The sequence below is a fragment of the Lepisosteus oculatus genome, unplaced genomic scaffold (assembly GCF_040954835.1).
Source record: "Lepisosteus oculatus isolate fLepOcu1 unplaced genomic scaffold, fLepOcu1.hap2 HAP2_SCAFFOLD_60, whole genome shotgun sequence".
NCBI classification, from domain to species: Eukaryota; Metazoa; Chordata; class Actinopteri; order Semionotiformes; family Lepisosteidae; genus Lepisosteus; species Lepisosteus oculatus.
Window position 1 is genome coordinate 949,895 of NW_027168149.1, and position 22,730 is coordinate 972,624.

The following is a 22,730-nucleotide window of genomic DNA, read 5'->3' on the forward strand; positions in this document are numbered from 1 at the left end:
GGAAGTGTGCAGGGTGGACCTGAACAGTGAGAATGGGGTAACAATCCCAGATCACTCAGGTGCTCCAGATGACCACTCAGCCGAGGGTCAGGCATGCTCCACCGCTGCACCGCCCCCTGCAGGGTTCCTAGAGCACAGGCATGAACAAATCGAAAAAGCAGATGCCCTGGAAAAGGAGGAGCAGCATCAGCAGCTGCGTCAGATCTCCCCATATTTCCAGGATGTTGGTGCCCAAGATGCCACAGGGCATACTGAGAAAGACACCATGTACACGCTGCGCCAGCTTAGAAAGGCGACAGTCATTCAGAAGGAGATGACTGGGATCAGCCACCCGAAAAGACTTTTGGGAGGACTGATTGCTGCCGCCACTGTTGCACGTTTGCTTTTTTCTGGTAGGTTTGTGTGCTACTGGCACTCTCACCCTGACTGCCCCAAGAAGGCAGGGGTCAGAGATGCCGGAGGGTAGTGACAGACTGTATCGACAGCAGCAAAAGTTGGAAAGCTTAGGGAAAACCCTACAGGCAATTTCCTATGCAACAGGGTTAAACCTTATTCCCCAACCAGTGGACATGATTGTTGGTGTTATACAGTGGGTTTATGCTTGTGTGCAACAGGCCAGAATGTTGACACAAGACCTATTAAGGGAGCTTAGTGCCACTGTAGCCAGTCTAACCACGGCACGATTCCCAACCCACTTGATTCCACTCTTCTCAGTAGAGGAGTATGTGACATTAACCCCATCGCTCATAGCTCACCCAGAAGGCAATCCAAGATTGAATTTGGTTCCAAATCTTGAGATGGGTATGGCTACCAAAGCTATCCATTGGCTGTGTCTAAACGATTCACCAATGAAGGGTGTAAAGCTACTATCGAGCAGAGGGAGGTTAATGAACCCCATGAAGAGCAGGTAGGAAGTAAATGGCTGGTCAGCACACCACATTTAACTGACACTATGACTTGTGACAGGCATGATACAGCTACCACAATGCAGCTACCTAATCAAACAGTTTTCCTGCAAGTTCCCGAGGAGGCCATAGTACAGCATGGTAACTTAACACTGTACGGTCTGGAACCAGACAACATAAGACCAAACTTGAGGTCATGGATGCCTTCAGGTGCCACACTATTGAATTGGATAGAAATCCAAGAAACAGTAAGCCCTGAAGAGGTACAGGTAGTTAGTTTGCTTTAATGGAACAAACCTCCAAACCACCCTAGCAGATACCCAACACAGGTGTTGTGGTTTATCGCGGGGCTGGGAACAGGAACTGGTTATATTTTAACACTGCTGCTGGGAAGCTGGATCATGACTGACAGTGTACTCTGAATGCTGTACTCTTGCATCAAAATGTAATCTGGGTAGCATGAATGAGTCAAAGGTAGCATGTCAAAAGAAAGGAAGTGATTTCTCCCCAAATATCTACTACAGAGGTATCAGATATTGACAGTGAACTTCCTGATGTGTAATTCCTAGACCTAGATAATGTCTCCTACCGTGTTTATACATACTCCAGATGTTATTCATCCTGTTTGTATCCAACACTGGTTCCGGTATGAATTCTCGAGGAGTAATGTGGACATTTAAGATTAATGTTCTAATGGCAAGGGACATCACTTAACTCTGTTTTGTTTTGAAGGCAACAACGCCTCAGGACCTCGTGACCTTCAAAAAGGGGGGATATGTAGCGGCGAGGCTTATTAATAAGGCAGAATTAAGTGTTCTGAGCCTTCCCAAATGAGGCCCCATTTCTCTGTTCATCTCTGTGGTGCAGCCACAGAGAAACTGTTCTGCAGGGTGATTTAAGGTCCTAGGACAGCTCCCAAAGGGGGATGCACTTAGCTAAGCCTGGCTATCATGATCAATGGTCATCCATTGGCGCCTATCTGTCTAGGGAGTGCCAGTTGGACATCTGGACTGCATTACTAAGTGTCAGGACTAAGTGACTCATATCTCACCTTGATCAATCAATCAGGGACTGGTAGGGCCGAGTAACCCACGTGGGACTCTGATGCCTATGGAACTTTCAGCCAATCAATGAGCTGAAGTTCCTCCAGGTAAAAACAGGCAACACAGAGAGCCTGTGAGATTCAGTAAGATTCAGAAGGGAGGATTCAGAGGATTCTGTGGACAATTCTAAAGGGAATTCAAAGGAGAATTCCAGAGCAGGACGGCCCAGGAGCAGAAGGCTCCCAAGGGCAGGACATTCTCGCAGCACGCCTCCTGACCATCCTGAGACTCAGCCCGGACAACCACGGAACGGCCAGTGTGTCCGAGTGCCAGAACTTTCCTTTGTTCTAAGAGTCTAGAGCGGAGGTTGCCAGAGAATAACCAGAGGATCCACCCGAGGTTAGCACCAGCAGCAGGCCTGCCTTGTGAACAGGTCGGAACTGTGGACAGCTGAATCACTATTCAGAACTAGCTCTTCATCAGAAACGAACCGGTCCTCTTCCTGACTTGCTGGGACCCACAGTCATCTTTTCTCCTGTGCACAAACTTTGCTAGTTAAAGCCCACAGTGAGCATCAGCAGCGCACCGTCGCAAGCCGCACAGCACAGCCTGGCACGGAGCCAGAGAGCGCGGATTGGACAGCAACAGCCTGCAACTGTTTCTTTGTGCCCGCAGGAAGATCTGAATCCCCAAAGATTGGATGAGTATTCAACTTCACTGCATTACAGCTCGAGAATTCAATTGTTATCCCAACCAGTTGATATCAATTTAATTCCTAAGAGTTATGTACTTGTTTGAGTATCTAATGTAGAAGTTATAACCAAGTTCATTAACGAAACGGTCTTAATGAATGATATACTGAACGTATGTCCTCTTGATATGTGTAACACTTCGTAACTGACTGAATATATATCTTTTGTATTCTGATAACCCTCTCGATAAGATCTGTTAGGTTTACATGCATATTTTATGTATTAATAAATGTATCCTCGTGTATTAGTACCTGTGTGTGCGCGTTGTTTGAGTTATGTCACATGGTTGGATTCTAAAGCCATCAAAAGAATCAACTTTGTGATTTACTGCTACAATTAATAATTGTCTCAGTAAATGCCCAAACCCTACAGAACTGGTGCCTTCAGAGAGCCACTACATTTAATTTTGCTATGGCAACATTACATATTTGGCGTCCCTGAGCCGGTTTTCTTACATGTGAAAATAACATTTTAGCATCATATTATTACATACAGGTCTCTAGCTTCAACACAGTGATATATATATATACTCAGTGATTTATTGGTACATGCCCAGGTCAATAATCAGAATGAGGATTTATTTCCAGACGGGCTACAGGTAGTGTTGTGAAATACTTCAACACACTGGATCGCAGATTTAGACCCCCTGCACTCTTACTCCTTAAAAACCAAAGAAATGAAGATATGTAGCAATCACATTGCAACAGGGCTGACAGTGACTTAATGCTTATACTAGTGGACTTCTGGTACCTTTAGGGTACGGTGTTCCCTGAAGGGCTCTCAAACCCCGCATTTCAGATGCCTAGCTGTATCGCTGATGTGTTGCACCTCAGAATCACTTTTAAACCTTACCTCTGGTATCTTTAATCCCTATTGCTCAACGCATGGTGAAAGTATTGCATAAATGTGTCTGAAAATGAGCAATGGGCACCTGAGAGACTCATTTGCCTGTTTCACAAATGATCATATTTGACTAGAGATTCTGTTTGGGATTCAGTTGTGCATTCTGACAGCAATCGCTTTCAAAAAACAATACATTCTGGATGAGGTCAAGGTGCAGGAACACTGTATTTAGGATGTGTTTGCACTTATTCTGTGTCTCTAGCTTCAACACAGCGATATATGTATATGCTCAGTGATTTTTTGGTACATGCCCAGGGCAATAATCATTATGAGGATTTATTTCCAGATGTGCTAGGGGTAGTGTTGTGAAATACTTCAACACACTGGATCGCAGGTTTAAACCGCCTGCACTCTTACTCCTTAAAAACCAACAAATGCAGATATGTAGCAATCATATTGTAGCAGACACTCATTTGCCTGTTTCACAAATGATCATAATTTACTAGAGATTCTGTTTGGGATCCGGATGTGCATTCTGACAGCAATCTCCTTATCGCGGCTTTGCCCTTCTTGCCTCTTTGGACAATATCTCCATCTTGTGGTCGTTGTTGGTAATGTCTAGACAACATCTCCATCTTGTGGTCGTTGTTGGTAATGTCTTCTTATGCCCTTTTTTATTTTAATTCTCTATTAGTTGATTCTAGAATCTCTACAATGGAGATGAAAACATCAGTTTTATAGCAGACAATATGACATTATTTATAGTCCAATTAGAAACTTATTACCCTGTTTTTAACATAATAACAAATTAAAATTGATTAAAACTAAGTTTGGAACACCAGGGAACATAACAAATGATTTTTAGGAAAACCATGAGGTTCTCTGTGTCCGATGCCTGCAAGGGGAGAAAGCTAGAATCCTTTGATTTTTTCAAAATTTGAAAATAAACATCATATAACAACAGCTTTCATTCCTAGGAGTGAAAAATAACCATTTTTGAAGACATAGTAGTTTCTAAAACACTACAATAAAGTTAAAAACATCAGTTTTATATTACATTATTTTTAGTGAAATTAGTCATTTTTTGCACTATTTTTAATAAAATATCTAATTAAAAGTGATTAAAATTAAGTTTGGAACAACAAGGAACACAAAAAAAAAAAGATTTTCAGGAAAACCATGAGGTCCTCTGTGCCCGATGCCTGCAAGGGGAGAAAGCTAGAATCCTAAAAAAAAGTTATCAATTCTAGAGCCTAAGAGGAAAACAAGACAAATGTATATCTCCAAATAATTTTATGTGCTTCAGAAGAGCCCAGGAAAGTTTTTTGCATACATGAAACCACGCCCGTTTGCACATAAGCAGACATGGTTGCACACACGACTGCATGAAAGCACACGTGCAAGCGAAGTCATCCTGTTGAGCATTTGAAAAGCCGCACCACGCCGCACTTGAAATAGCTCTTACATTAGTGATAGATGCAGGAATCGCCTTTTTATTTACGCTCTTACCAACGCGATGGAAAGCAAAACAAAGCAAAGCAGAGCAAAACAAAACGAACAAACGAAAACCCTCACGTCCCGCACTTGCATATAACGCCGTTACGTGCCCAAGAGGTATTGTACGTCATCCTAGCACTGCACCCCGGGGCGTAAGGTATATGAGAACGAGCACACGCCACGAATCGTCTCGAATCACTCCCTACAGCTGTAAGGCGCCTTGAAGCCTGCACCCCCAACATTCTTCTTTGCGCATCTGTGAAAGGTAAACTCTTGAGCAAACTCTGAACCAGCTCTAAGGAAACTAATCTGATTAGACGTTACTTTGACTCATCTTTTTACTCTCAGTGCTGGATTGCTCAAACTCCAGCTAGGGTTAGGTTTAACATTCCCACACTACTTAGACACTTTGTTTACGCTCAGTGCTGGATTTTGGGAACTTCAGGAGGAGTGGGAATTTTCTCCTATCTGTCAATTCTGTTTTGTTTTGGAGACTCTTGGCTGCCTATATTGTACAGTGCAGCGTGAAGGAAACATTTTCCAAAACTGTGTCAGCTCAGAAGTTGTAAGAAAACCTCTCCAGCTGCTTTACCTCTCTTCATTTTTGTCATTTAATGTGACAATCGATGTATAACTGGAGCCTCACATATGCAAATGGTGAGGCTCCAGTTCGACACCACTTTACAGTATATGACAAAAGCATGGCAGACTGTGCCGGACCAGCTGGTAACTTCCGCTTATTTTGACCATATTAAACATTGGAAATCTTCCCACTTGCATTTGTGACACTTGATTTTGGCTCCACCTAAGACACTCTTAAATCTTCAAACACTTTTCTCTTCTCCCGCAACACTCTTGTCTGTCGGCACTATGTGGCAGTGTTGCATGACAACCCCTCTCACCACGGAAAGGAACCTAACAGCTTTGGTAAGAGAGGAGAAAAGGACATGGCCCATACGGGGCTCGAACCCTCGACCTTGGCGTTATTAGCACCACGCTCTAACCAACTGAGCTAACCGGCCTCATGAGAGTGCCCCTCTCTGTGCTGCAAAAAATCGAACTCAGGGAATTTCTTTTGTCCTCCTTTGAATAGAAAGCCGTGTAATTCAGTGTACGGGCTTTCTCATGCAGTTTCATGATTTCACAGCATTATTCAGCTGATTTTAAATGTACCTAAAGGAGAAACATTATTGAAGACCATCAATTACCAAGAGCTTTTGTCAAAGGTTTTGGTGGTCATTTCTAATGACCACAGAGCACTATGACCTCGGTTTTACATCTCATCCAAAAGACAGCGCCCCTTTACAACACAGCTTCTCCGTCACTATATTGGGAGATTGGGACCCGCACAGACCTCAGGGTGAGCGCCTCCCCGCTGGCCCCATTAACACCGCTTCCAGCTGGAAGCTTTGTTTTTCCCTGTAGCTCACCCTCATCCAGGTACTGACCTGGCTCACACCTGCTTAGCTTCAGTGGGTTTTCAGTTGCGAGTTGCAAAAGTTGGGATGCAAGTGATGGAGCTCTTCGCTGCAAAAGCCACTGCATTGGCCAGGAATCGAAACCAAGCCTCCTGCGTGGCAGGCGAGAGTTCTAACAATGAACCACCAATGCTCAATGCCTGTACCTTCAAAAAAGACGCTTTTTTGGTGCTGTGTGAAAAAAGCGTCGACATCTACTTCCAGCTGCAAAATGCCATCCGCGGACGCTGTGAATTTATTTATTTAGACACTGCTCAGAATCCCCTGTAAGATTCTCCTTCAATTCCATTTTGCAGTGCTTTAGCTCTTTCAAAAGGCTTCGCTTTGCTTACCAAAGGCTTGTGACAGCATTTGAAAACACTTGCCACTGCGTTGGCCGGGAATCGAACCCGGGTCACCTGCTTGGAAGGTAGCTATGCTCACCACTATACCACCAACACATGCCCGGGGGAGCCCTCCAGGACACCACCAGAGAATGCTCACGATTTCAGAAGCTGTCTCCGGGACGTGCTGATTCCACACATCCTGAATAAATCATGTTATTGTTAGTTGCTGTAGCTAGACGTTCAAATGAGTTTCATGGCCAGATGGACTGTTTCCTCAAGTGGTATAGTATTGCAGTAAGACAGCACGATGCCTGCAAGACTATGTCACGCTAAACGCCACAGATTGTGTTTGTCCGTTCGTGTCAGTCGTCCTGCAGCCACGGGAAGTGGGACACAAACATGCTGCAATGCTTTCAAGACATTAGGATTTGTTTGTGCAACATCCGAGAAGAGTACTTGTGGCTTGAATGTGACTGAGCAAGGTGTTTAAAGACAGAGACTGAAAACTGTTAAAGGATGAGTCAAAGTAACGTCTAATCGGATTAGTTTCCTTAGAGCTGGTTCAGAGTTTGCTCAAGAGTTTACCTTTCACAGATGCGCAAAGAAGAATGTTGGGGGTGCACGCTTCAAGGCACCTTACAGTTGTAGGGAGTGATTTGAGACGATTCGTGGCGTGTGCTCATTCCCATATACCGTACGCCCCGGGGTGCAGTGCTAGGATGACGTACAATACCGCTTGGGCACGTAACGGCGTTATATGCAAGTGCGGGACGTGAGGGTTTTGCGTTTGTTCATTTTGTTTTGCTCTGCTTTGCTTTGTTTTGCTTTCCATCGCGTTGGTAAGAGCGTAAATAAAAAGGCGATTCCTGCGTCGACCTCTAATGTAAGAGCTATTTCAAGTGCGCCGTGGTGCGGCTTTTCAAATGCTTAACAGGATGATTTTGCATGCACGCGTGCTTTCATGCAGTCGTGTGTGCAACCATGTCTGCTTACGTGCAAACGGGCGTGGTTTCATGTATGCAAAAAACTTTCCTGGGCTCTTCTGAAGCACATAAAATTATTTGGAGATATACATTTGTCTTATTTTCCCCTTAGGCTCTAGAATTGATAACTTTTTTTTCATTTTTGGCATTTTTCATCATTTTCCAGAAAGTGGTTTCAAGCCCGATATCATGCGAAGAAACTTCAGGATTCGTGGATCAGTCAATGGATTTTCTTCAAAGTTGGATTTTTGCACTCTGTGGACCAAGAGATGTTGTTCTACAATGTTTTTTTTTTCAAATTTAAAAATATCATTTTTTCATGGAGCTTTGAATGGAATGGATTCACCCTCCTTTAGCCAGGACAGAGCTCCAGGAGCCTGGGTAGGATTCTAGCTTTCTCCCCTTGCAGGCACCTGGCACAGAAGACAATATTTTTTTCCTTAAAATCTTTTTTTTTGTGTTCCTTGTTGTTCCAAACTTAATTTTAATCACATTTAATTAGAGATTTTATTAAAAATAGTGCAATAAATGACTTATTTCACAAAAATTAATGTAATATAAAACGGATGTTTTCAACTTTATTGTAGTGTTTTAGAAACTAATATGTCTTCAAAAATGGTTGTTTTTCACTCCTATGAATGAAAACTGTTGTTATATGATGTTTTTTTTTTCAAAATTTAAATGATCATTTTTTCATGCAGCTTTGAAGGGGATGGATTCACCCTCCTTTAGCCAGGACAGAGCTCCAGGAGCCTGGGTAGGATTGTAGCTTTCTCCCCTTGCAGGCACCTGGCACAGAAGACATCATTTTTTTCCTTAAAATCTTTTTTTTTTGTGTTCCTTGTTGCTCCAAACTTAATTCTATTCACTTTTAATTAGAGATTATATTAAAAATAGTGCAATAAATGACTAATTTCACTAAAAATGCTAAAAGTAATATAAAACGGATGTTTTTAACTTTATTGTAGTGTTTTAGAAACTAATATGTCTTCAAAAATGGTTATTTTTCACTCCTAGGAATGAAAGCTGTTGTTATATGATGTTTATTTTCAAATTTTGAAAAAGCAAAGGATTCTAGCTTTCTCCCCTTGCAGGCATCGGACACAGAGAACCTCATGGTTTTCCTAAAAATCATTTTTTATGTTCTCTGGTGTTCCAAACTTAGTTTTAATCAATTTTAATTTGTTATGTTACGAACAGGGTAATAAAGTCTTAATTGGACTATAACTAATGTCATATTGTCTGCTACAAAACTGATATTTTCAGCTCTATTGTAGAGATTCTAGAATCAACTAATAAAGAATTGAAATAAAAAAAGGGCATAAGAAGACATTACCAACAACGACCACATGATGGAGATATTGTCTAGACATTACCAACAACGACCACAAGATGGAGATATTGTCTAGACATTACCAGCAACGACCACAAGATGGAGATATTTTCCAAAGAGGCAAGAGGGGCAAAGCTGCGATAAGGTAAAATCATTTTTTGAAAGAGATTGTTGTCAGAATGCACATCCGTATCCCAAACAGAATCTCTAGTAAAATACGATCATTTGTGAAACAGGCAAATGAGTGTCCGCTACAATATAAAGCGCTTTGAGTGGAGTGTCCAGAAAAGCGCTATATAAGTGTAAGCAATTATTATTATTATTATTAATATGATTGCTACATATCTGCATTTGTTGGTATTTAAGGAGTAAGAGTGCAGGTTTAAACCTGCGATCCAGTGTGTTGAAGAATTTCACAACACTACCTCTAGCACATATGGAAATAAATCCTCATAATGATTATTGCCCTGGGCATGTACCAAAAAATCAGTGAGCATATATATATATATCACTGGGTTGAAGCTAGAAACACAGAATAACTGCAAACACATCCTAAATACAGTGTTCCAGCACCTTTGACCTCATCCAGAACGTATCATTTCTTGAAAGGGATTGCTGTCCGAATGCACATCTGAATCCCAAACAGAATCTCTAGTAAAATACGATCATTTGTGAAACAGGCAAATGACTGTCTCAGGGGCCCATTTCTCATTGTCAGACACATGTATGCAATGCTTTCACTGTGCATTGAGCAATAGGGATCAAAAACACCGCAGGTAGAGTTAGAAGTCATGTTCTATGATCATTTCTTTCAGCATTAGGGACTAAATATACTAAATGTATGATGCTAAAATGTTATTTTTACATATATTAATGTAATAAATGATTGCTTATGCTTTATAAACAAATCTAATTATAATAAAAGCTTAAGTTTTGTATTTATCTTGTACCATAGAACATGATTTTCTTTGTATTTCAAGCCCACAAAGTGTCCAAATGATGCACCTTTGACCTCATCCAGAACGTATCATTTCTTGAAAGGGATTGCTGTCCGAATGCACATCTGAATCCCAAACAGAATCTCTAGTAAAATACGATCATTTGTGAAACAGGCAAATGACTGTCTCAGGGGCCCATTTCTCATTGTCAGACACATGTATGCAATGCTTTCACTGTGCATTGAGCAATAGGGATCAAAAACAGAATGGAAACAGACATGGAAACCAACGAGGATGGGATTTGAACCCATGCGTGCAAAGCACAATGGACTAGCAATCCATCGCCTTAACCACTCGGCCACCTCGTCGACAAAACTGGGCTGTCCCAACTGGGTTGGCGCGCTCCAGATGATCTTTTTCTTTTTTTTCCCTCGTACTCGAGGGTCATTTTCCTGTTCCACATGCGATTTCAACATTTTCCTTGGGAGATGTGAAGCCAGCAACCCACTGCTGTGGTTCAGTGGCCAGCGTGGAGTTCAGTGGCCCTGTTGTACACAGAAAGCACATTGAGCTCCTTGGACATGAAAAGTTCCAGATAAAAGCCATTTGTCATCCTTTCTCTTGGTGTCGATGTTGCTATTGTATGTAAAGGTGGCAACTTGCTCAGCGAGCAGGCGGAGCACACACCGAATGCAGATGTGTCTGAGTGGTGTGTCCAAGTGGCTGCAAAAGGACAGCACTCCCGGGGCACTGTGGCTTAGTTGGTTAAAGCGGCTGTCTAGTAAACAGGAGCCCCTGGGTCTGAATCCCAGCAGTGCCTTTTTTTGTTCTGTCTTCTCGAACAGAACTGGTCATTATGGACAACCGCCTACGGCTAGACTTAATTAAATGCAAGTATTCATTTCCTGTCTTTAACACGACTTGTTTTTCTTAAAATGGATGCAACTTGCAAAACATGAAATACAAACCTTGCTAATCAGCGCTAGCAGCTGGCAAAAAAAAAGAAGTCAGCAATTTTTTTTTTCTTTAACCTTAACCCTGCTAATGGAGAAGAGTTAAACGACCGAGTCTATGCAGCTTAAACGGTGCGCAAGTCGGGTTCTTAGCTGAAAGGGTGGTAAATCACGCTCACCCCAGTCCTTAATCTTTTAAAGAGGATACAAAATTGAACCTAGTCGCCACATCACATACATCCTATTCAATGATAAAAAGGTAACATCTATCCTCGCTCCAGAGTAAATCTCACGTTGAGGGCATCTTTTTTTTCACTTTACCGTGAGTCGGGCTCGGCTGCACAGAGGAGAGAGCAGACCAATGAGGTCACAGGGACAGGGGAGTCACACGCTGGCGGTTTGAATACGCGGAAGATCACTGAGGGATCCACAGTATGTGGACCCTCCGTTCGCCATCAGTCCGCACTCCGGACTCTGAATCCTGCCATCCGAGTTAAGATCTCAGCGGAACCTGAGGTGCAGTTCCTTCTTAAAACGTAATCTGGTGAGCATTTCTAGAATCGCACTTGTATAGATGCAGCCTTTAATGTGTTGCTAGGTTAAAATTGATGACTTCTTGTATTTCAGTAGGCAACTGCCCTCTTGATTTTGGATTTAATCTCTTTATTACAGGGGCGCTTTTATGAAGACAGAGTCATGTTCAGGTACTTTGTTTGATGGAGGAAGCTTATTTCGGACTCTGTGATCTGCTCACCTGGAAAGGTCTGCTGTACTACTACAAGAGAGAAGTAGAGTCTGGAAGAAGGGACAATTTTATGATGCTTTGGAAGATAATGTTTTTTTTTCTTATACTGAAAATGAAAAGTAGTTGTTTCTATATGGACTCAGTCTTTGGAATTTGTATATTTATATATTTCAGTGAACCCTCAGCCATTCCTTCTGCATTGTAATTCAATTTCTCTTTTAAAATTCCTTCCCCACTTCTAGGACCTGCAGTTGCTGAACTCCACAATGGCTTCTATTGGAAAGTCTGTGACTGAGACCAAGTAAGTGTTCACTTTTTTATGAAACCATTATTTATTTTGGAGCAATGAGCAATTCTTATATAAATGCAATAAAATCATTATGCTCAAACTATGAGAGAGAATTTTAAGGATAATTTAAGAAATCAGTCTTAGCTTGTTTCTATACACAGATGGTATTATTTATTTTCAAAGGAAACCCGCGAGGATTCCCCTGGTGTGCAAGATGTGCCTGAATACTTTTGATCAGCTTCCTGCTCACTTCAAGAGAGCGTGTATGAAGCATGCCACGGCAGAAGAGATCGGGATGGCCTCTCAACAGACGAGGGAGGACATGATGAATCACCTGAAGAACGGGGTCATTGTGGATTACCACAGAATAGAGATCAAAGGACACTTTGTGGGCTTGAAATACAAAGAAAATCTTGTTCTATGGTACAAGATAAATACAAAACTTAAGCTTTTATTTTAATTAGATTTATTTATAAAGCATAAGCAATCATTTATTACATTAATATATGTGAAAATAACATTTTAGTATCATACGTTTAGTATATTTAGTTCCTAATGCTGAAAGAAATGATCATAGAACATGACATCTAACCTTACCTGCGGTGTTTTTAATCCCTATTGCTCAATGCACGGTGAAAGCATTGCATACATATGTCTGACAATGAGGAATGGGCCCCTGAGACAGTCATTTGCCTGTTTCACAAATGATCGTATTTTACTAGAGATTCTGTTTGGGATTCAGATGTGCATTCTGACAGCAATCCCTTTCAATAAATGATACGTTCTGGATGAGGTCAAAGGTGTTGGAACACTGTATTTAGGATGTGTTTGCAGTGATTGTGTGTCTTCTGCTTCAACGCAGTGATATATAGACGTGCTCCTGTAATTTATTGGTACAAGCCCAGGGCAGTGAGCAGTCTGAGGATTTATTTCCAGACGGCATAGAGCAGTGAAGCAGTGAAGTAGTGCAACACACTGGATCATTATATTGTTAGAATCTATTCTACTTAAATTATTACATTATACACAATTTGAGTTCATTTTAAAAAGTAAAAGGTAATGAAAGGAATGCATTTTCGTAAGAAAGATAATACCGATATGCATGTGATAATCTTCCTTATATCATGTAGTGCGTCATTTGGACACTTTGTGGGATTGAAATACAAAGAAAACCATGTTATATGGTACAAGATAAATACAAAACTTAAGCTTTTATTTTAATTAGATTTGTTTATAAAGCATAAGCAATCATTTATTACATCGCTTCTTGAATTAAATCTTTTGACAAGAGGTAAGACTTCTATTTTACATTTAAACCCATGTTTAGCTGTGTTTTTTAGATTTAACTGAACCAATTTCTGTGTGTGATAATGTCCTTGAATTCTGACAACATCACACTAAATTACATGATATAAAACAGCTAATGTTTCTAGAGATAAAGTTTCTGGGATGCTTCTAATTACTTTTTATTACCAGGGACAGTTTAATTCACCTTGTACAGTACTGAAAGACCAAGATGCTTTTTTCTAAAGTTATTTAACATTTTATAGAACTTTGTCTACTATGGCAACATGATGAGCTTGGTGAAACTTGGAAAAATACTGCTTGGACACTTATCTTAAGATAAAGATAGGATAAAGGTTTATCTTTTGCACCTACCTGACCCCCAGGGAAGGCCAATGCTTTCTAAGTTGATGGTTCCCTACAGTAGACTGTACCTTATCTTCAAAGGTAATGTATATTGACCCAAATCAGTTTTGGACTCCAATCTACTGACGAAATGGAGCCTATCCTTTTTTCAGGATTTTAGCATCATACGTTTGGTATATTTAGTCCCTAATGATGAAAGAAATGATCATAGAACATTTGGACACTTTGTGGGCTTGAAATACAAAGAAAATCATGTTCTATGGTACAAGATAAATACAAAACTTAAGCTTTTATTTTAATTAGATTTATTTATAAAGCATAAGCAATCATTTATTACATTAATATATGTGTGTAGCGGCGAGGCTTATTAATAAGGCAGAATTAAGTGTTCTGAGCCTTTCCAAATGAGGCCCCATTTCTCTGTTCATCTCTGTGGTGCAGCCACAGAGAGACTTTTCATGCAGGGTGATTTAAGGTCCTAGGACAGCTCCCAAAGGGGGATGCACTTAGCTAAGCCTTTCTATCATGATCAATGGTCATCCATTGGCGCCTATCTGTCTAGGGAGTGCCAGTTGGACATCTGGACTGCATTACTAAGTGTCAGGACTAAGTGACTCATATCTCACCTTGATCAATCAATCAGGGACTTGTAGGGCCGAGTAACCCACGTGGGACTCTGATGCCCATGGAACTTTCAGCCAATCAATGAGCTGAAGTTCCTCCAGGTAAAAACAGGCAACACAGAGAGCCTGTGAGATTCAGTAAGATTCAGAAGGGAGGATTCAGAGGGTTCTGTGGACAATTCTAAAGGGAATTCAAAGGAGAATTCCAGGGCAGGACGGCCCAGGAGCAGAAGGCTCCCAAGGGCAGGACATTCTCGCAGCGCGCCTCCTGACCATCCTGAGACTCAGCCCGGACAACCACGGAACGGCCAGTGTGTCCGAGTGCCAGAACTTTCCTTTGTTCTAAGAGTCTAGAGCGGAGGTTGCCAGAGAATAACCAGAGGATCCACCCGAGGTTAGCACCAGCAGCAGGCCTTGTGAACAGGTCGGAACTGTGGACAGCTGAATCACTATTCAGAACTAGCTCTTCATCAGAAACGAACCGGTCCTCTTCCTGACTTGCTGGGACCCACAGTCATCTTTTCTCCTGTGCACAAACTTTGCTAGTTAAAGCCAACAGTGAGCATCAGCAGTGCAGCGTCGCAAGCCGCACAGCACAGCCTGGCACGGAGCCAGAGAGCGCGGATTGGACAGCAACAGCCTGCAACTGTTTCTTTGTGCCCGCAGGAAGATCTGAATCCCCAAAGATTGGATGAGTATTCAACTTCAATGCATTACAGCTCGAGAATTCAATTGTTATCCCAACCAGTTGATATCAATTTAATTCCTAAGAGTTATGTACTTGTTTGAGTATCTAATGTAGAAGTTATAACCAAGTTCATTAACGAAACGGTCTTAATGAATGATATACTGAACGTATGTCCTCTTGATATGTGTAACACTTCGTAACTGACTGAATATATATCTTTTGTATTCTGATAACCCTCTTGATAAGATCTGTTAGGTTTACATGCATATTTTATGTATTAATAAATGTATCCTCGTGTATTAGTACCTGTGTGTGCGCGTTGTTTGAGTTATGTCACATGGTTGGATTCTAAAGCCATCAAAAGAATCAACTTTGTGATTTACTGCTACAATTAATAATTGTCTCAGTAAATGCCCAAACCCTACAGAACTGGTGCCTTCAGAGACCCCCTACATTTAATTTTGCTATGGCAACATTACATATTTGGCGTCCCTGAGCCGGTTTTCTTACATGTGAAAATAACATTTTAGCATCATATTATTACATACAGGTCTCTAGCTTCAACACAGTGATATATATATATACTCAGTGATTTATTGGTACATGCCCAGGTCAATAATCAGAATGAGGATTTATTTCCAGACGGGCTACAGGTAGTGTTGTGAAATACTTCAACACACTGGATCGCAGATTTAGACCCCCTGCACTCTTACTCCTTAAAAACCAAGGAAATGAAGATATGTAGCAATCACATTGTAACAGGGGTGACAGTGACTTAATGCTTATACTAGTGGACTTCTGGTACCTTTAGGGTACGGTGTTCCCTGAAGGGCTCTCAAACCCCGCATTTCACATGCCTAGCTGTATCGCTGATGTGTTGCACCTCAGAATCACTTTTAAACCTTACCTCTGGTATCTTTAATCCCTATTGCTCAACGCATGGTGAAAGTATTGCATAAATTTGTCTGAAAATGAGCAATGGGCACCTGAGAGACTCATTTGCCTGTTTCACAAATGATCATATTTGACTAGAGATTCTGTTTGGGATTCAGTTGTGCATTCTGACAGCAATCGCTTTCAAAAAACGATACATTCTGGATGAGGTCAAGGTGCAGGAACACTGTATTTAGGATGTGTTTGCACTTATTCTGTGTCTCTAGCTTCAACACAGCGATATATGTATATGCTCACTGATTTTTTGGTACATGCCCAGGGCAATAATCATTATGAGGATTTATTTCCATATGTGCTAGAGGTAGTGTTGTGAAATTCTTCAACACACTGGATCGCAGGTTTAAACCCCCTGCACTCTTACTCCTTAAATACCAACAAATGCAGATATGTAGCAATCATATTGTAGAGGACACTCATTTGCCTGTTTCACAAATGATCATATTTTACTAGAGATTCTGTTTGGGATACGGATGTGCATTCTGACAACAATCTCTTTCAAAAAATGATTTTACCTTATCGCAGCTTTGCCCTTCTTGCCTCTTTGGAAAATATCTCCATCTTGTGGTCGTTGTTGGTAATGTCTAGACAATATCTCCATCTTGTGGTCGTTGTTGGTAATGTCTAGACAACATCTCCATCTTGTGGTCGTTGTTGGTAATGTCTTCTTATGCCCTTTTTTATTTTAATTCTCTATTAGTTGATTCTAGTATCTCTACAATGGAGCTGAAAATTTTCCAGAAAGTGGTTGCAAGCCCGATATCATGCGAAGAAACTTCAGGATTCGGGGATCAGTCAATGGATTTTCTTCAAAGTTGGATTTTTGCACTCTGTGGACCAAGAGATGTTGTTCTATAATGTTTTTTTTTTTCAAATTTAAAAATATCATTTTTTCATGGAGCTTTGAATGGGATGGATTCACCCTCCTTTAGCCAGGACAGAGCTCCAGGAGCCTGGGTAGGATTCTAGCTTTCTCCCCTTGCAGGCACCTGGCACAGAAGACAATATTTTTTTTCCTTAAAATCTTTTTTTTGTGTGTTCCTTGTTGTTCCAAACTTAATTTTAATCACTTTTAATTAGAGATTTTATTAAAAATAGTGCAATCAATGACTAATTTCACAAAAAGTAATGTAATATAAAACGGATGTTTTCAACTTTATTGTAGTGTTTTAGAAACTAATATGTCTTCAAAAATGGTTGTTTTTCACTCCTATGAATGAAAACTGTTGTTATGTGATGTTTTTTTTTTCAAATTTTAAATGATCATTTTTTCATGGAGCTTTGAAGGGGATGGATTCACCCTCCTTTAGCCAGGACAGAACTCCAGGAGCCTGGGTAGGATTCTAGCTTTCTCCCCTTGTAGGCACCTGGCACAGAAGACATCATTTTTTTCCTTAAAATCTTTTTTTTTTTGTGTTCCTTGTTGCTCCAAACTTAATTCTATTCACTTTTAATTAGAGATTATATTAAAAATAGTGCAATAAATGACTAATTTCACTAAAAATACTAAAAGTAATATAAAACGGATGTTTTTAACTTTATTGTAGTGTTTTAGAAACTAATATGTCTTCAAAAATGGTTATTTTTCACTCCTAGGAATGAAAGCTGTTGTTATATGATGTTTATTTTCAAATTTTGAAAAAGCAAAGGATTCTAGCTTTCTCCCCTTGCAGGCATCGGACACAGAGAACCTCATGGTTTTCCTAAAAATCATTTTTTATGTTCCCTGGTGTTCCAAACTTAGTTTTAATCAATTTTAATTTGTTATGTTACAAACAGGGTAATAAAGTCTTAATTGGACTATAACTAATGTCATATTGTCTGCTACAAAACTGATATTTTCAGCTCTATTGTAGAGATTCTAGAATCAACTAATAAAGAATTGAAATAAAAAAGGGCATAAGAAGACATTACCAACAACGACCACATGATGGAGATATTGTCTAGACATTACCAACAACGACCACAAGATGGAGATATTGTCTAAACATTACCAACAACGACCACAAGATGGAGATATTTTCCAAAGAGGCAAGAGGGGCAAAGCTGCGATAAGGTAAAATCATTTTTTGAAAGAGATTGTTGTCAGAATGCACATCCGTATCCCAAACAGAATCTCTAGTAAAATATGATCATTTGTGAAACAGGCAAATGAGTGTCCGCTACAATATGATTGCTACATATCTGCATTTGTTGGTATTTAAGGAGTAAGAGTGCAGGTTTAAACCTGCGATCCAGTGTGTTGAAGAATTTCACAACACTACCTCTAGCACATATGGAAATAAATCCTCATAATGATTATTGCCCTGGGCATGTACCAAAAAATCAGTGAGCATATATATATATATCACTGGGTTGAAGCTAGAAACACAGAATAACTGCAAACACATCCTAAATACAGTGTTCCAGCACCTTTGACCTCATCCAGAACGTATCATTTCTTGAAAGGGATTGCTGTCCGAATGCACATCTGAATCCCAAACAGAATCTCTAGTAAAATACGATCATTTGTGAAACAGGCAAATGACTGTCTCAGGGGCCCATTTCTCATTGTCAGACACATGTATGCAATGCTTTCACTGTGCATTGAGCAATAGGGATCAAAAACACAGCAGGTAAGGTTAGAAGTCATGTTCTATGATCATTTCTTTCAGCATTAGGGACTAAATATACTAAACGTATGATGCTAAAATGTTATTTTTACATATATTAATGTAATAAATGATTGCTTATGCTTTATAAACAAATCTAATTATAATAAAAGCTTAAGTTTTGTATTTATCTTGTACCATAGAACATGATTTTCTTTGTATTTCAAGCCCACAAAGTGTCCAAATGATGCACCTTTGACCTCATCCAGAACGTATCATTTCTTGAAAGGGATTGCTGTCCGAATGCACATCTGAATCCCAAACAGAATCTCTAGTAAAATACGATCATTTGTGAAACAGGCAAATGACTGTCTCAGGGGCCCATTTCTCATTGTCAGACACATGTATGCAATGCTTTCACTGTGCATTGAGCAATAGGGATCAAAAACAGAATGGAAACAGACATGGAAACCAACAAGGATGGGATTTGAACCCATGCGTGCAAAGCACAATGGACTAGCAATCCATCGCCTTAACCACTCGGCCACCTCGTCAACAAAACTGGGCTGTCCCAACTGGGTTGGCGCGCTCCAGATGATCTTTTTCTTTTTTTTCCCTCGTACTCGAGGGTCATTTTCCTGTTCCACATGCGATTTCAACATTTTCCTTGGGAGATGTCAAGCCAGCAAGCCACTGCTGTGGTTCAGTGGCCAGCGTGGAGTTCAGTGGCCCTGTTGTACACAGAAAGCACATTGAGCTCCTTGGACATGAAAAGTTCCAGATAAAAGCCATTTGTCATCCTTTCTCTTGGTGTCGATGTTGCTATTGTATGTAAAGGTGGCAACTTGCTCAGCGAGCAGGCGGAGCACACACCGAATGCAGATGTGTCTGAGTGGTGTGTCCAAGTGGCTGCAAAAGGACAGCACTCCCGGGGCGCTGTGGCTTAGTTGGTTAAAGCGCCTGCCTAGTAAACAGGAGACCCTGGGTCTGAATCCCAGTGGATAACCGCCTATGGCTAGACTTAATTAAATGCAAGTATTCATTTCCTGTCTTTAACACGACTTGTTTTTCTTAAAATGGATGCAACTTGCAAAACATGAAATACAAACCTTGCTAGCAGCTGGCAAAAAAAAAAGAAGTCAGCAATGTTTTTTTTCTTTAACCTTAACCCTGCTAATGGAGAAGAGTTAAACGACCGAGTCTATGCAGCTTAAACGGTGCGCACGTCGGGTTCTTAGCTGAAAGGGTGGTAAATCACGCTCACCCCAGTCCTTAATCTTTTAAAGAGGATACAAAATTGAATCTAGTCGCCACATCACATACATCCTGTTCAATGATAAAAAGGTAACATCTATCCTCGCTCCAGAGTAAATCTCACGTTGAGGGCATATTTTTTTTTCACTTTACCGTGAATCGGGCTCGGCTGCACAGAGGACAGAGCAGAGCAATGAGGTCACGGGGACAGGGGAGTCACACGCTGGCGGTTTAAACACGCGGAAGATCACTGAGGGATCCACAGTATATGGACCCTCCGTGCGCAATCAGTCCGCACTCCGGACTCTGAATCCTGCCATCCGAGTTAAGATCTCGGCAGAACCTGAAGCGCAGTTCCTTCTTAAAACGTAATCTGGTGAGCATTTCTAGAATCGTACTTGTATAGATGCAGCCTTTAATGTGTTGCTAGGTTAAAATTGATGACTTCTTGTATTTCAGTAGGCAACTGCCCTCTTGATTTCAGATTGAATTTCTTTATTACAGGGGCGCTTTTATGATGACAGAGTCATGTTCAGGTACTTTGCTTGATGGAGGAAGCTCATTTCGGACTCTGTGATCTGCTCACCTGGAAAGGTCTGCTGTACTACTACAAGAGAGAAGTAGAGTCTGGAAGAAGGGACAATTTTATGATGCTTTGGAAGGTAGTTTTTTTTTTCTTTGAAATCGAAATGAATCAGAATATCAGAGCAAAAGACAAACTCTTGGTTTGGTTTAAAGAGATATGGTTTTAAAACAGACAAAATGTAGAAAACAGGTGTTTCTCACTTTTGGAAAAGAATGGACCGGGGGTATTTTACTAGTTGCAGTGCTGAGCTCACCGGGTTGCAGTCCTGCAGTGTTGCACCAGGGTCAGTGGTGCAATGGATAACACGTCTGACTACGGATCAGGAGATTGTAGATTCGACTTCTGCCTGGCTCGGGTCGTTTTTAAACGCATCAGGCTACTCCCTAAGTAGCCTGTGCTACTTACTGTATTGTAATCGTACCCAGTAAGAGATTTCCTTCATGTAAATGAACTGCACCTGACAGCTTTAGAAAAACACCTGGGCTCAGTACGGTGCTGAGAGCTCAGCGTTGCTGTTGTTCTAATTAGCACGCACTGCATCGGCTATGAACCCGAACTTTTCAATTATTCCGATCAGTAAGTCAACACGTAGTCCACATGAAAGGTAGAAATATTCTCTTGTCTGTCTCTTGTTTGTATAGAACTGAATGTCCCTGACAATGTACTGTTAGTTTTAATTGAAGAACGGCATTTGTGTTCAAATATACCAGACAAGTTTACGTAACTGCTCATGCGACACTCAGTTGTAATTAGTCAAGAAATAAAGTCGAACAACAGCTGCGGGTTTGATTCTGAACGTATGAGATTGCAGCGCCTTTTACTTCCATTGACAAATGATAGAGATTCGAAGAGAGATCCTTCAGACCAACAAGCAAACCCACGGCTATTTCGGTTTTCTATCTAGGCAACGTTGGTGTCTGCAATAGCATACATGAAAGCGTGATGCAATTTCTGTGGCTACATTTGTTGCACATCATGCACAGTAAGAGTGTTTCTAACACCAAATAAAAAGTCAACAATTAGCGATCACGCCTTCTCCTCAGTTAACCCACTGAAACCCTTGCTGTTAACAGTTCTTTAATGCGTGCTTTACGAGCACCTACATATCGTGTCGGTTCTTTCAGCTTTATTCATTAGGTTTTCAAAGGCATAAGTAGAGCACCAGAGGTGCGAACGCAGAATGTGTGGTAATCTGAAGAACTGCTTTCCATGGCAGCGGGTCCAAGCGATTTAGCATTTTCATAGCACCGGGAAAGGAGAAGCGGCACGTTGCCTTTGCCGCGCAGGCACAAGGCGACGTGCGGCAGACGCCGGAGTCGGCAAGTTCCGAACCTGCGCGGGGAAGCCCCAACGCATTTCGAGTCCATCGCCTTAACCACTCGGCCATGACAAAAGCGAGCTCGCTGCCGCCGCATTCCTCCTATAATCTAACACGGAGTGCGAAGTCGCTGCGGAAACCTTTTTAAAGTCGCTCTCCGTTAAAAAAAAAATACCTTTCACAAGATTCGTGCCGGCAGACAGACATGCCTCAGAGGGTTTAAGGCTGGCTTCACGTTCAAATGATGAAGTCCCCCAGTCCGGATGTCAAAATGCAACTTTGGCAGACAGAAAAAACATCAACAAACCACAAATGTGGAAAAGGATTTTACAAGCTGCACCACACTGCACTTTCCAAAGCATTTACATTCGTGTTAGACGCAGGAATTGCCTTTGATTTGCGTGCTTACGAACGCCATGGAAAACGAAACAAAACTAAAGCCCTCAGCTCCTGCACTTGATTATAATGCCGTTACGTGTCGAAGCAGGAATTTACGTCATCCTACCACTGCAACACGGGGAATAGAGGGAAATGAGAACAATCTACGAATTGTCTCTAATCAGTCCCTACAGTTGTAAGACGCCTGGAAGCGTGCACCCCCATCATTAATCTTTGCGCATCTGTGCAAGGTAAACTCTGGAGCAGTCTCTGAAACGGCTCAAAGGAAACACGTGATTGATTCCATGTGCATCTGGGGTTCATTTCTTATTTACATTTAATTCAAGGGAAAGGCTTGGGTCAGTTTCAGACGGCCTCCAACAGCGAGATTCAAGCGTCCCACCTTCAGCCCAATCTGCGCCGCCAGAACGCCAATGGCTCCTCTGGTCTCCGGGGTGCGGTTGTGACTCTGTAACCTAAAGTGTTGGTGGCAGACAAATGGAGACTAACAGGTGATGTCCTAGGACATGACTACATTGTGACACTCGGTGGGGATGGTGACCATTGCTTGGAAAAGAGTGCGAGGCCCCTTTAGAAAAACATTTT

At 41.3% G+C, this 22,730-nt stretch overlaps 1 non-coding gene across 1 annotated transcript; it reads right to left on the reverse strand.

Annotated features, from left to right (window-relative positions):
- Window positions 1–5,988: 5,988 nt before the first annotated feature.
- Window positions 5,989–6,062, reverse strand: trnai-aau (transfer RNA isoleucine (anticodon AAU)). The gene has a single exon. It is a non-coding gene; the product is annotated as a tRNA-Ile (tRNA).
- Window positions 6,063–22,730: the final 16,668 nt, after the last annotated feature.